The sequence below is a fragment of the Siphateles boraxobius genome, unplaced genomic scaffold, assembly GCF_051911475.1.
Source record: "Siphateles boraxobius isolate OS27281-9 unplaced genomic scaffold, OSU_SipBor_1 66, whole genome shotgun sequence".
In the NCBI taxonomy this organism is placed as follows: Eukaryota; Metazoa; Chordata; class Actinopteri; order Cypriniformes; family Leuciscidae; genus Siphateles; species Siphateles boraxobius.
Genome location: NW_027509193.1, coordinates 11,918,158 through 11,930,000, shown reverse-complemented (window position 1 = coordinate 11,930,000; position 11,843 = coordinate 11,918,158). Strand labels below are relative to the sequence as shown.

Genomic DNA, 11,843 nt, shown 5'->3' with positions numbered 1-11,843 from the left:
GTCAAAAGACAATTCCGGCCAAAAATGAACCTAGGGCTAAACAACACATGGGTACCGACCGTTCTCTGGGATGTGTTTTCATGATAATCGAATGTACCCAGTTTTACCACGAATGCTGTGCTACGTGCTGGTCGGTAGTCACAGTTCAGCTCACGTAGCACGGCGTTCGAGGTTCGACTGGTCGAGACTGTTTTCCAAAGATGGCTCCTGCCTACAAATGCGAACTGTACTGTCTTTATAAAGTATCTTCTTATTAAACTGTCTGTACACTTACAACGTTCTCAATGCTTCCGTTTGCATTAGGGACCCTCGTTTATGCTACCGTGTTAGTGTGGGGCTATTCTGAGCATTGTTAGAGGTATTAACTAGCGATTTTTATTTTTACTTATTCTATGGCCCATACACTAGAGTTATAAGCTAATCTGTGGTTAAACTAAAACTAACGTTAAAACTGGGTACATTCGATTATCATGAAAACACATCTCAGAGAACGGTCGACTCGGTACCCATGCGTTATTTACCCCAGGTTCATTTTTGCACGGAATTGTCCTTTAAATAAAACAAATTAATAACAACAATAATATTATCTTGCCTATGCCCCAAATTAGAGCTGTGTGATTAATTCCGATCTCGATTCAAAAACCCACACGTTCATATTCCTTAAGGACAACAATTCGGCTTTGTCTATTAAACCTTTGTAAAATCACAGCAGAATATTCAAATCTGTGTTGGCACTGACCCAGAGTCAGAGCGGTTGTCATGAAAAGGTATGAAACATCTTCACATCTTCAAGTCTATTCGACCAGATAGTATCATTATTTCTGTTTTATAATAATTCAAATTATCACAGAAGTATCACGGATATAAACCCTGACGTCTATGATAGAGACACAAAAGTCAACTTTTGAAAGGAACTTGAAATATTAAAGGGGTGGTTTACTGCTTTTTTTCTTTGCATGATTGTGTTTATGGGGTGCAATATAACATGTCTAAGTGTGTGTTTTTTTTTTTTAAAAAAAGCCTTATTTTTCATAAATTTCACCTTTATTGTAAGGTGCTTTGTCCTCTGTCATTTGAACGACCGGTTGACTTCCTGATTCTATGAAACCACTCCCTCAGAAACAGGCAATGGGCTCAGATTGGTTAGTTGGGCCGGTGTGTTGTAATTGGCTAAACTGTGTAGCGCACGTAGTGCGGAAACTTCACGCCCATTTCCTTTACGGGCGAAAGCTGCATGTGCTCCGGTCAAATGTAAATAGTGTCAATAGCCTACTGCCGTATCAGTTTGAGCCAGAATCAGACCCAGAAAGAGGCACTGAAGAGAGTCAAGCAGAACCTCCCCACGGCTCTTACAAAACGTTTCTGAATGGTATATTTTATTATTATTATTATTTTTCTATTCTATTCTGTATTATTATATAAGAATTTCGATACGCGGTTACTTGAAAATGCTACTGCTGCTTATAGCTTTAGAGATACGGTTTTCTCCTGATTAAACATTTAATATAACTGAATAAATGACAGAGTGATACCGTTTTTTAAAGTTATTGTTTTATCGATATAATGAACAACCGTTTATCTATTCACAAAACTTAGTTTACTCAGTGTATCGTTCTCTTTAGGTACATGTTTGTCTTACACACACAAAATAGCATCGAACTAACTGGCTACTATAAACAAACAGTGTTGGCATTGGTTTACATTCTTGATCAAATCGAAAAATTACGTCATAAAGTATACATGGAAAATACATTTACAAAATTAGTACATAATTACAAATTCAGGTGCAAAATGTTTGTACGCGTTTGTCATAGACACACGAAATAGCATAACTAAGTGGCTACTAAAGCCAGCGCTGGCATTTGTTTATGTCCTTGATAAAACTAAAACATTATGTCTGAAATTATACATGCAAATACATTTAAAATTATTAAGTCTTACTTACAGGTTGTGGCCCAACAACTGCTGCCTCTGGTTTTAAAGTTGGAACTGCTTCATGCTTTAGTAACAGTTTGTTGTTGAATTTGTGGAGATTCTGGAAGCTGTCTTCCGTAAAATGCGCAGCACAGAGAGCTAAATTACGATTGTAATTTTCAGGAACATAATCAAACATAAATTGTAGCCATTGTTGACGAACTACAGCGTCCGTAGGAAGCCCGAACACAGAAGACCTGACAGCTGGGTGAAAATAACACACTTCCGACGGCATGGCTACTGCTCTCCACTATAACTCTTCCTCTTCGACAAAGCAGCACAAATATGGCCATGCCCCCTTTTTTGAATATTCCGGAGGGAGGGTTGATTATGGGTTAGTTACGTATAAAACCCAGGAGTATCTTGTTGTAGTCCCATTCGAGTCGTTTTTGTAGGCATTACAAAAGTGAAATCGCAATCAAACACCCCTTTAAATAAATATTATGTAAATTGCATCATTACACCAATAGGTGGCGACAAGTGACTTAAATTTATTTGTCATAATATCGTTCATTCAAGACAATGTTAAAAATTGTTCAAAACAAGTGAAGTCTTTATGAGTGAGTCATTAAATCATTCATTCAAACCTATTTAAAATAATAATAATACATTAGACTAATTAAAATTAATCACATAATTTTAAATAGATTGCAGCAATTAACATTTTGTCAGAACATCTAGTAAATTTCTGCCATGTTATAACAGTATCAAAAAGTACTATGTTTGTTAATGTTATTTTGTTTAGTTGTCTATTCAAAATCGTGGGAGAATTGTGATCTATTATAAACAAAAAATGATTCTCAGTTTATCTAGAATCGTGCAGCTCTGCCCCAAATACAATCCAAACATGACTGAAAACAATAGCAGGGCAGAAGTGCCTTTTATGGTTCTGCATCTGCACAGTTCCAAAAATCATCCAAAACAATTATACAAAATATTCTCTCTTTGAATAAAATACTGTGGACTACTGCTTGAAAGCACAAGAAAAAAATAACATGAAACAAGAAACTACAAGGCAGATTCAATAGATGAGCTTTAAATGCAATTTAGAAAGGAACTTTTTTTATGGATTTTCCAATCAGCTTTGAGGAAGCAATGCCCACTAAAATCCCTTCAAATTGTCAGAAGTTCCCCAAGGCTCACCCTCAGGTCCTTTTCTAATTTGTTGTTCATGCTGAATTTGGTGTTTGAAGCACTTCAGCAGAGTTAAAACAACATTTTTACATTAGGAACAAAGAATGCACTCTCAAATGGATCATCAGGTCTTTTATATTTTCAGTAATGACCTTCAACCTGACTTTGCCAGGTAACACATTTCCAGGCTCAATTATCCCCCTTCAATAGATTTCAAAGGTGTTCTTTAGAAGCATAAAAGCATTATAATTAGAAGAAGCCTTCACTCACGTAACGTGCCAAACACAAAGCCGCTCAGTAGCTGCTAATTTCTTTGGCTGTCCTTACAGTTGTGTCTCATCACTGTTGATAATTCCTTCTTTCCTTCCACACATCCTAACACCCCTCACCAGCCGAGCTTGAGCCATGTGTGAAAGCCCTTTGTCTCTCTGTCTTACTGTTCTTCTGGTGAGACTCAAGAGCTGAAAGGAAAAAACAACTTTTCCCTCATAAGCGTACTCTGAAACATAACTAGAAGTTGGCAAAAAAAAATTAAGTGAGAAGGGGGACACATTTCCACACATGATAAAAAGCTAAACAAGCCTGGCACAGAGCCCTAAATATCCTTAAACCTGCTAATTTAAATGTATTTGTGTAACACTGAGGCAGTTCATATTAAGATTGAATAAGTCAATTTAAATTGGATATTTATATAAACCAGACTCCTCATTTGTGAACTGGAACACATCAATAGCTATGTTAACATGGACACCATTTGTTTCAATCGTAATTAATTTATATTAAGAGATGAATCCGAACGTAGTTGACATGAAAGCTAAATAAAGTGACGGGTTGATGGGTGCGCTTATATTTCACAAGCTTTAAATCAGACCCCTCTGTTTGCGCATACTACTCTCCTAAATTGATTCTTTTCTTTGATTTCGGGTCCTAATTAGGACACGACAAGCACATGAACTGTTGTGCCGTGCTGCTTATATTAATCAAGCCGTAAAAACGGCCATTCCCACACCCAAAACAAAGCGTCTGTGGATAAGAATGCAAAACAGGACTGGTGGAAACAAGGAAGTGGAGCAGGCCACTCTACTTAACAGACGATCAGTGGAAGGAGAATTTTAAAATGACATGACAGTCTCATGACACTTCATTGAACAACAGCTCATTCCTACGTCATTACACCATTTATTTGTCATTGCACGTGCACAGTACTTTCCAGTTTCGGTTTTCAATCTGATCAAGTGTTTACATGTCCTCTAGATTCCATTACAAAAGGTTTAAAGCGCAACTTACAATCCGATTGAAATTGTAATCAGATTTGGCCAATTGATTCTGATTGCTATGGTTACATGTGACTTTTTTATTTCGACTGTGTTAGTAGTCCGGTTACAATCGGATTATTAGAGTCCATGTAAACGCAGCAAAAAGGCATACATGTATGTTTGCTTGATTTTAGATAGCATACTGCAATCAAAATAAGCCAATATAAAAATAACAGTGAATGTAAAGAACTCTGGTTTAACTTTTTCACTCAACTTAATTGAATTTTACTTAACAGGAAGATAGAATTACAAATGTAAAATTAATAATAATATTTTGTCATTGTCACTCATAACATTCAACCCTTTGTAGTATGTAGTTACAAAGCCATTAAGGAAATCATAGATTTCACTTAAAAGCTGAATAAATGAGACTTAATCAAATAAGTCATTAATTACTATTATTTGTAAGAAAATTAATTGCCAGCAACTACCACAGCACCATTAGTCATATTTCACTTAAAAACAAAACATGGGGAGTAGGGAGTGCAGATATCCAGACAACTAATCATGAAGATGGCTAAAGAACAGAGATAGTGAAAGCACAAAGGGATCTTTGATTATTACGCCTAGCCGAATCTCCCAGCACCCCTCTCCCCTGTGACCTCATCGCAAAGTTAACACAAACCATATTGGGTGACAGTGTCCATCCTGGAGTCCAGCAGAGATCAAAGTCACAGAAATAAGCTGATCCCAAAAAGACAAGATAAGATAAGATAAGATAAACCTTTATTCGTCCCACAGTGGCCAGCATCCACCATAACAAAGTTAATGAAAACACCCAGTTAGACATAACGCCCACCCTTTAAAAGTTAACATCACTGAACTGGCTCCCTAAACGGGTGTGCATGCTCGTTCGTTCGCACACAAACACACCAAAGTGCCAATTAAGATCAAGTCTTCTGTTAACTTTTCATGCCGTCTAAGCAACAGCAGAAATGCAGCCGTTAAAGACAATGGGCTACCATGGAGAAATGAGAGGGTTAACTGCACTCTTCCTCCACAGGACATGTGTCAGTGCTATTACTGACTGCTTTAGCCAATGGCCCTGTGAATGGTGATCAGGATCCAGCACAAGAAAGGGCGTGAATAAAAGAGTTTAACAGAGTATTAGGAGTGTAATGATTTAACTTCCTTGCGGTTGCTTTTACCACGGTTCCGTGTTCAGTAAATATTGCCACGCCATTATAAGGGTGTGCACTAATTTGAGGCCAATACAACAATTGATTTCTATCACTAGGATATCAATCTGAATTTACTATGTTAACAAGCATTAACCCATATTCTGCAGCATACGCATTACCCTTATAAAAATATTCAAAATTTAAATAAAAACAAACTGAATGTGACAACAAAAAAATTAGAACGAATGCAATCTGTTACCCTTAAATTAATATTTTGAGCCGTTTTATTTTAGTGGGTCAAAAAAAGTATGTTTTAAAAAATTTTTTATTTATTCCTCAAAAGTTTATATTAATACACCCTGACGCTTTATTAACCCCCCAGAGCCGTGTGGAGCACTTTTATAATGAATGGATGCACTTTCTGAGCTTCAATCAGATGGTTGCAATGGTTGCAATTCACTGCCATTATAAAGCTCGGAATCGTCAGGGTTTTTATTAATATAACTCCGATTGTATTCGTCTGAAAGAAGAAAGTCATATACACTTAGGATGGCTTAAGGGTGGGTAAATCAGGGGCTATTTTCATTTTAAAGTGAACGTCTCCTTTAAGCATCAGAGAGATGTTTCGAAACAAGAGATCTATCCAATACAAGCACAGAAACTATTCTGCTTGAAAATCATTTGCATCTATAGGACTTGTTTACCATCTTTAAGGTTTTGTTCAGGTGAAGTAAAGCAAATCAATAATAATCTGCAATAAGAAATTTGGTAATTGCAGGACGAATTGTGAACAAGCATATTTGTGAGAACTTCAAAGAGGTTTTTTTCCCAGACCAATGCTACTATGCGAGTCCGAGTGAGACAGGGCGCGCATTCGGCCACAGACATGTTATATAAAGTACACTAATATGTATTCACATCTTTGTATGTCAAGTCAATTTGACATGTTTTGTAGTTTCTTTTTCTTGCTAGGTGTATGCTTAATACCATAATTACCTTTCAAAATTGACGAAAACCTCATATAAATGTATTTATATTCTCTGAAACTAGATGAGCCGTGGTTCAAACACGTGCCGAACTGTGGGTGGCAAACCATATGCTGTTTCTTTCGTATGCGAATCGTTTCACCCCTACTGATTAAATGTATGAGTTTGTGTGACAAAGTGTGTAGGATTGTGGCGTTGCGGAATCTGCATGTGGCTTTAAACTGAGCCCCAGTGACACTACGCCATCCAATTACCTGATGCAGACACATCCCACTGAATATTCTACATCTAGTGCCTATGTACGCACACCAGAACGTGAAAGAGAATAAAATTCGAAGAATTAAATAAGCTGGCGAACTGGTAATTTATAAAAATAAAAAGCAGAATGTGAGGCACTGTAAGAGATGAAGCGTGAGACTTTCTCCTCTCAACAGCCTTTGTATCAGGCAAAATCTGAAACCGGGAGGATTTTACACTGCATGTGTTTACACCTCTTAAATAAATGGGAGGAAGTCACTGTCTAAATTAGGTTGAGTGCTGTAACGTAACGTGCAAATGGATCTTTAATAGAGGCTTTCTGTCACTGCAAACAAACTGACTTTCCACACTCAGGGTTTCCACTGTCCACCGGGGAGAACGTTTGAATCATGAACCCCAAAAACAAATCCCATACTGCCGTGTCCGTGACAAAATTACAGAAAATGTTGACAGCTATATGGGTTTCAACCGTTGCCGTGTCACACTGGTTAGCACAGTCCACTGTAAAATTGTTAATTGTTCAACTAAACACATGCACAGATCAGCCAATCATTAAAATGTCTATTTTTAAAAAATCTATAAAAATATATTTTACATTACCACTCAAAAGTTTGGCATCAATAGTTCTGTTTTTTATTTATTTTTTTATTATTTTTAGCAAGGATGCATTCAATTGATCAAAGTGACAGTAAAGACATTTGTATGACATAAGTTAAATATTTGTTTAATATTATTCTTTTAAACTTTTTAATCATCCTTAATCACACTAAGAATGATAACTATAAAGATTACTAAAAATATATAGTTCTAAAAGTCACTCTCAATATTGAAGAATAGGAGAGTTCACACCACAACTCTAATGATAACGGCACAGAGAAACGATATAGTTGTAATCACTTTCGGAGCGATTTTATTCAGCTGATGAATGATAAAAACATTGACAGCCATTCAGAATCCATCCTGTTGTAACGAGCTCGAGCTGTCATTTAAAGTGACAGACAAGCACGCACTTGGAATAAACACAGATATCATCCACTGGACGCTAATGTACAGTAGTTATCTTTATACTTATCTTTATAGTTACTGGTGTGACCAGGCCTTTAATTAAGAATACTGCATCATGGTTTCCATAAAAAATATTAAGCATTACAACGTTTTATTAAACTGATAAGAAATGTTTCTTGACCACCTAATATTAATAGAATGATTTCTGAAGTATCATGTGCCACTGAAGACTGGAGTAATGATTCTGAAAGTTTTTGTATATTGTAATCAAATTTCACAGTATTACTACTTCTACTGTATTTCTGATCAAATAAATGCAGCCTTAAGAACATAAGAGACTTTCAAAAATATTTTTCTAAAAAAAATCTTATGAACCCTAAACTTTCTAACATTAGGTGTAAATGCTGAAGTTTTCAAAGGTACAACAACAAAAAGTGTTTAACACTAAATATTAGAGAGAGGGTGGAAAACGGTAATAAAAAAAAAATTAATAATAATAATACAAACTTTCTCAATTGGTTTTATTTCTAAAACACAATAATCTGAAAAAAAAACTACAAATGAACAATAACAGATAGTAGATAGTTTATATATGAATAAATCAACACTTAAATCACTGTGGGTCAGACTAACATTCTTGTGTGTGTGCGCGTGCAAACACACGTTTTTCTATCCCGGTGGGGAATTCAACCTGACTGCACAATGACTCATGGGGACTCGTGTCACTGTGGGGACCTAAATTGAGGTCCCCATGAGGAAAGAAGCTTAGAAATTATACAGAATGAGTTTTTTTTTTTAAATGTAAAAATTGCAGCTTGTTTTCTGTGATGGGTAGATTTAGGGGTAGGGCTAATATAAAGAGAAAGGAATAATATACAGTTTGTTTGCTAAGATTCAGATTAACAAAGAAACAGATTAGCAAAGAAAGGTTAATATAATCTGGATTAGCTCGATACCACCAATTCACACATGTACAAAAACCTGAAGAGTCATCAACTACAAAGAGGGAGAGAAAGACAGAGACAGTGTACCTCTCTTAAGAGATAAAAGAGCCATAGGGTATGTAGAGAACAGAGACGGGGATAAAAACAGACACGAGGTCATGAACAGCTAATTATCCTGTCAGTAGTAATGCACTAAAGCCTGTGATCACCACAGGGTCATCCGTACTACACGCACCTGAGAGAGAGAGAGAGAGAGAGAGAGAGATGTGTGTTGGTGTGTTTTAAGTTAGCAGATGAGGCTGTCTGTGCGCTCAATGAGAGTCCTTCACCTCTTGGATATGGGTACGTGGTCTGACAGAAAACAGATTTAAAACACATTATTTCCTTCCCAGAACTTCTCATGTGTTATTCAAGATTTTTCCCTCCATTTCCCCGCAGCGTTTTTTTTAGGCACTCCGCGGTCCATTATTAGCTGTAAAAATGTCACTTTCATTGCCCCATTGTCATCAAGATGCTCAAATCTGCATCATTCAGCACCAAGCCTTCACCTTTTCACTTCGGTTCATCTCCTTTTCTCTTTCTGCCTCCACTTCACATCTCTGCAAAATCTCTTAAGTGTCCATTTTTTTGTCCAGCAGGTGTAGGTGTCCATTTTTTCCCATTTTAAATACACATTTTATTTGTCTCTTCTTGTTCTTCCCTAAACCACTCGATTTCCCCTATTTGAATCACTCCCGTCGTGCGTCATGTAGCTTATAGTGTAAGTGACCCTGAGCTGAATCAAAGCTTCACACAAAACAAAATACATGTGCATTATACAAAAAGGACAAAGCAGCCACATAAAAGTTGATCTTGTTTTTCAAATTCATCAAGTTCAATAAGGATGCCATGCCTTTTACCCACCACACAGATGTTTCTTACCTATTGGTGACGAGGCAGAGATGTGGCATCACGTGGCAGCCGTTTCTCACTCTCTCTGTCAGAAGTTCTCAGCCTCGCGGATTCTGCGGCGTGTCTCTATGCGTTTGATTTACTGTAAAATTATGTGTCCAGAAAGAGATCTGAGAAAAGAGGCAGAAGACAATGCTGAGAAGTCAGAAAAATGTCACAGAACGAGAGTACAGCTAAATGGAACTATAACAAAACTGAAACCACACAATTTTAAAATTTCTTAAATCAAACATAACAAATATAATGCTCTTATATGCCGTTACAAATAAGTTGATAGAATATATTTAAAATATTGATAAATATATAAAAAGCATAATTTCATAGCATGGTTATGTTACATACACACACATACATATACATCTATCTCTCTATCTATCTATCTATCTATCTATCTATCTATCTACATATATATAAATAATTAAGCAAGCACTGTATGTGTATGACATACACTTTATGTTTAACTTGGACTCAAACCAAAAGACAAGATTATTCATAAATTAAAGTCTGCAAAAACAGCTGCAGTTCACTTAACTGTAAAAGTAATATTATATAACTAAATCAAAATTCAAACTATAATAATAACCTTCTTGACTGAGCAAAAACTGTTTACATGTTTTTCTCCATCATGAAATCAGCCCACAGCAATGCTAAAAAAAATTTTTTCAAAGCGCTGGACAGTCAGGTATTTAAGGAGGAGGAACCGCTCAAGGGGAGTTGATCAGTCTGAAGCCCTGAAGGACTCAGACCAGTTCAGAAATCAATCCCATCATCCCCTAGACATGACTTCAAACACAATCTGGGCTCTAACTGCTCTACACTCCCAGGGAAGCCCAAATCTCCTCAGCTTAACGCCATTATCATCTAAAAAACTGCTCACGGCGGTACTGAGGGCTGGATTCACTATTCCGTCAACTAGAAGAATGTGTGTGTGTCCGGTCTAGTACAGCAGGTGTAGGTGTAAAGTGAGAGATTATTGGTCACATGACGCCCTCACTGATGACTGAATTAAGCCTCTTTCAGATGACTCATGTCATTGAACTCCAACGCATTGGAGCAGAGCATCAACTGTAGCAGGAGTGGTCCAGGTAAGGGGGTGAGGGGTAGGGCTGAGCGATATATTGAGTTGTACGATATATCGGTTTTTTTTTTTTAATCAACTATATGGAATAAGGCAATTCCATTTATTGATATTACTTTGCAAGCGCATCTGAAGAATAGCAGAGGACGCAGTGAGCGGCTGCATTATCCAAAACATGAACCATGCTTTATAATAAGGGCTTCAAAATAACTGACGAGATATAGTTAACACGTAGGGCCTATAGTTTTAAGTGGCTTGCCCTGTCAGATGCTCCGAGATACATGTGTGCTGACAGACACTTGCACTGTATAATCCGTTTGAGATACGGTGCTTTCCTCAGTGCATAACTTACATTTCAAAGGTTTATTCTACATCTGTATTCTGTAAACGTTAGAAATTCATGCGATTATATCCATTTTGCTGTCAGGAGAGGATGCGCGTACTGCAAGCGATATCTCCGCTAAAATTCACAGACTTCCATGAACGTGCGATGTCGCACGGATGCACACCAAACAGATGGAGTGCAATAATCCTTACTAAAATGTATATTGCAAAAATATTTGTTGTTGGACAATAAATTTGCCATGTAGAATTTTAAACCTACAAGTGTATTTTTGTGAAAGTGACTATTATAATGGGGTAATAATAGGCTAATATTAATCTGTGCTTTTGTTTTTTGTTTTAAATTTCAGCTTAGTGAATTTAAAAATAACATTTTTTTCTTTAGATTGTAATGTTACAATGTTAGAATGAACATTATACACTCACCTAGGCATGTGCCGGTATCAAATTTTCATGCTGCGATTAATTGATTGAGCTTTTATCACGGTATGCGGTATTATCACGATATTTTAATTGCACAAGAGAAACAGACGGATTGGGGGTATCTAAAAAAAACTTGCATCACAATGTGTATTTGTGATTGTCAAAACATTAATTTTATTTTTTAGGGACAACATGTTATAATGTTTACATGGTACAGTTACTGAGGCTACTGTTTGTATTATTGCTTAACACAATTTTCATGATTTCAATTAAATTCTTGGATTTAATTTCAATCTTGATTCAATATTGAC

The 11,843-nt window shown here is 36.5% G+C and overlaps 1 protein-coding gene across 1 annotated transcript in view; it reads right to left on the bottom strand.

The window, feature by feature from the left end:
• The window catches only part of spop (speckle type BTB/POZ protein), a 96,520-nt gene that overhangs the window by 50,462 nt on the left and 34,215 nt on the right, over window positions 1-11,843 (bottom strand). The window contains exon 2 of the mRNA XM_077212220.1: window positions 9,660-9,799. The gene's annotated coding sequence lies outside the window, so the exon portion shown is untranslated. The remainder of the gene's footprint in view (window positions 1-9,659; window positions 9,800-11,843) is intronic.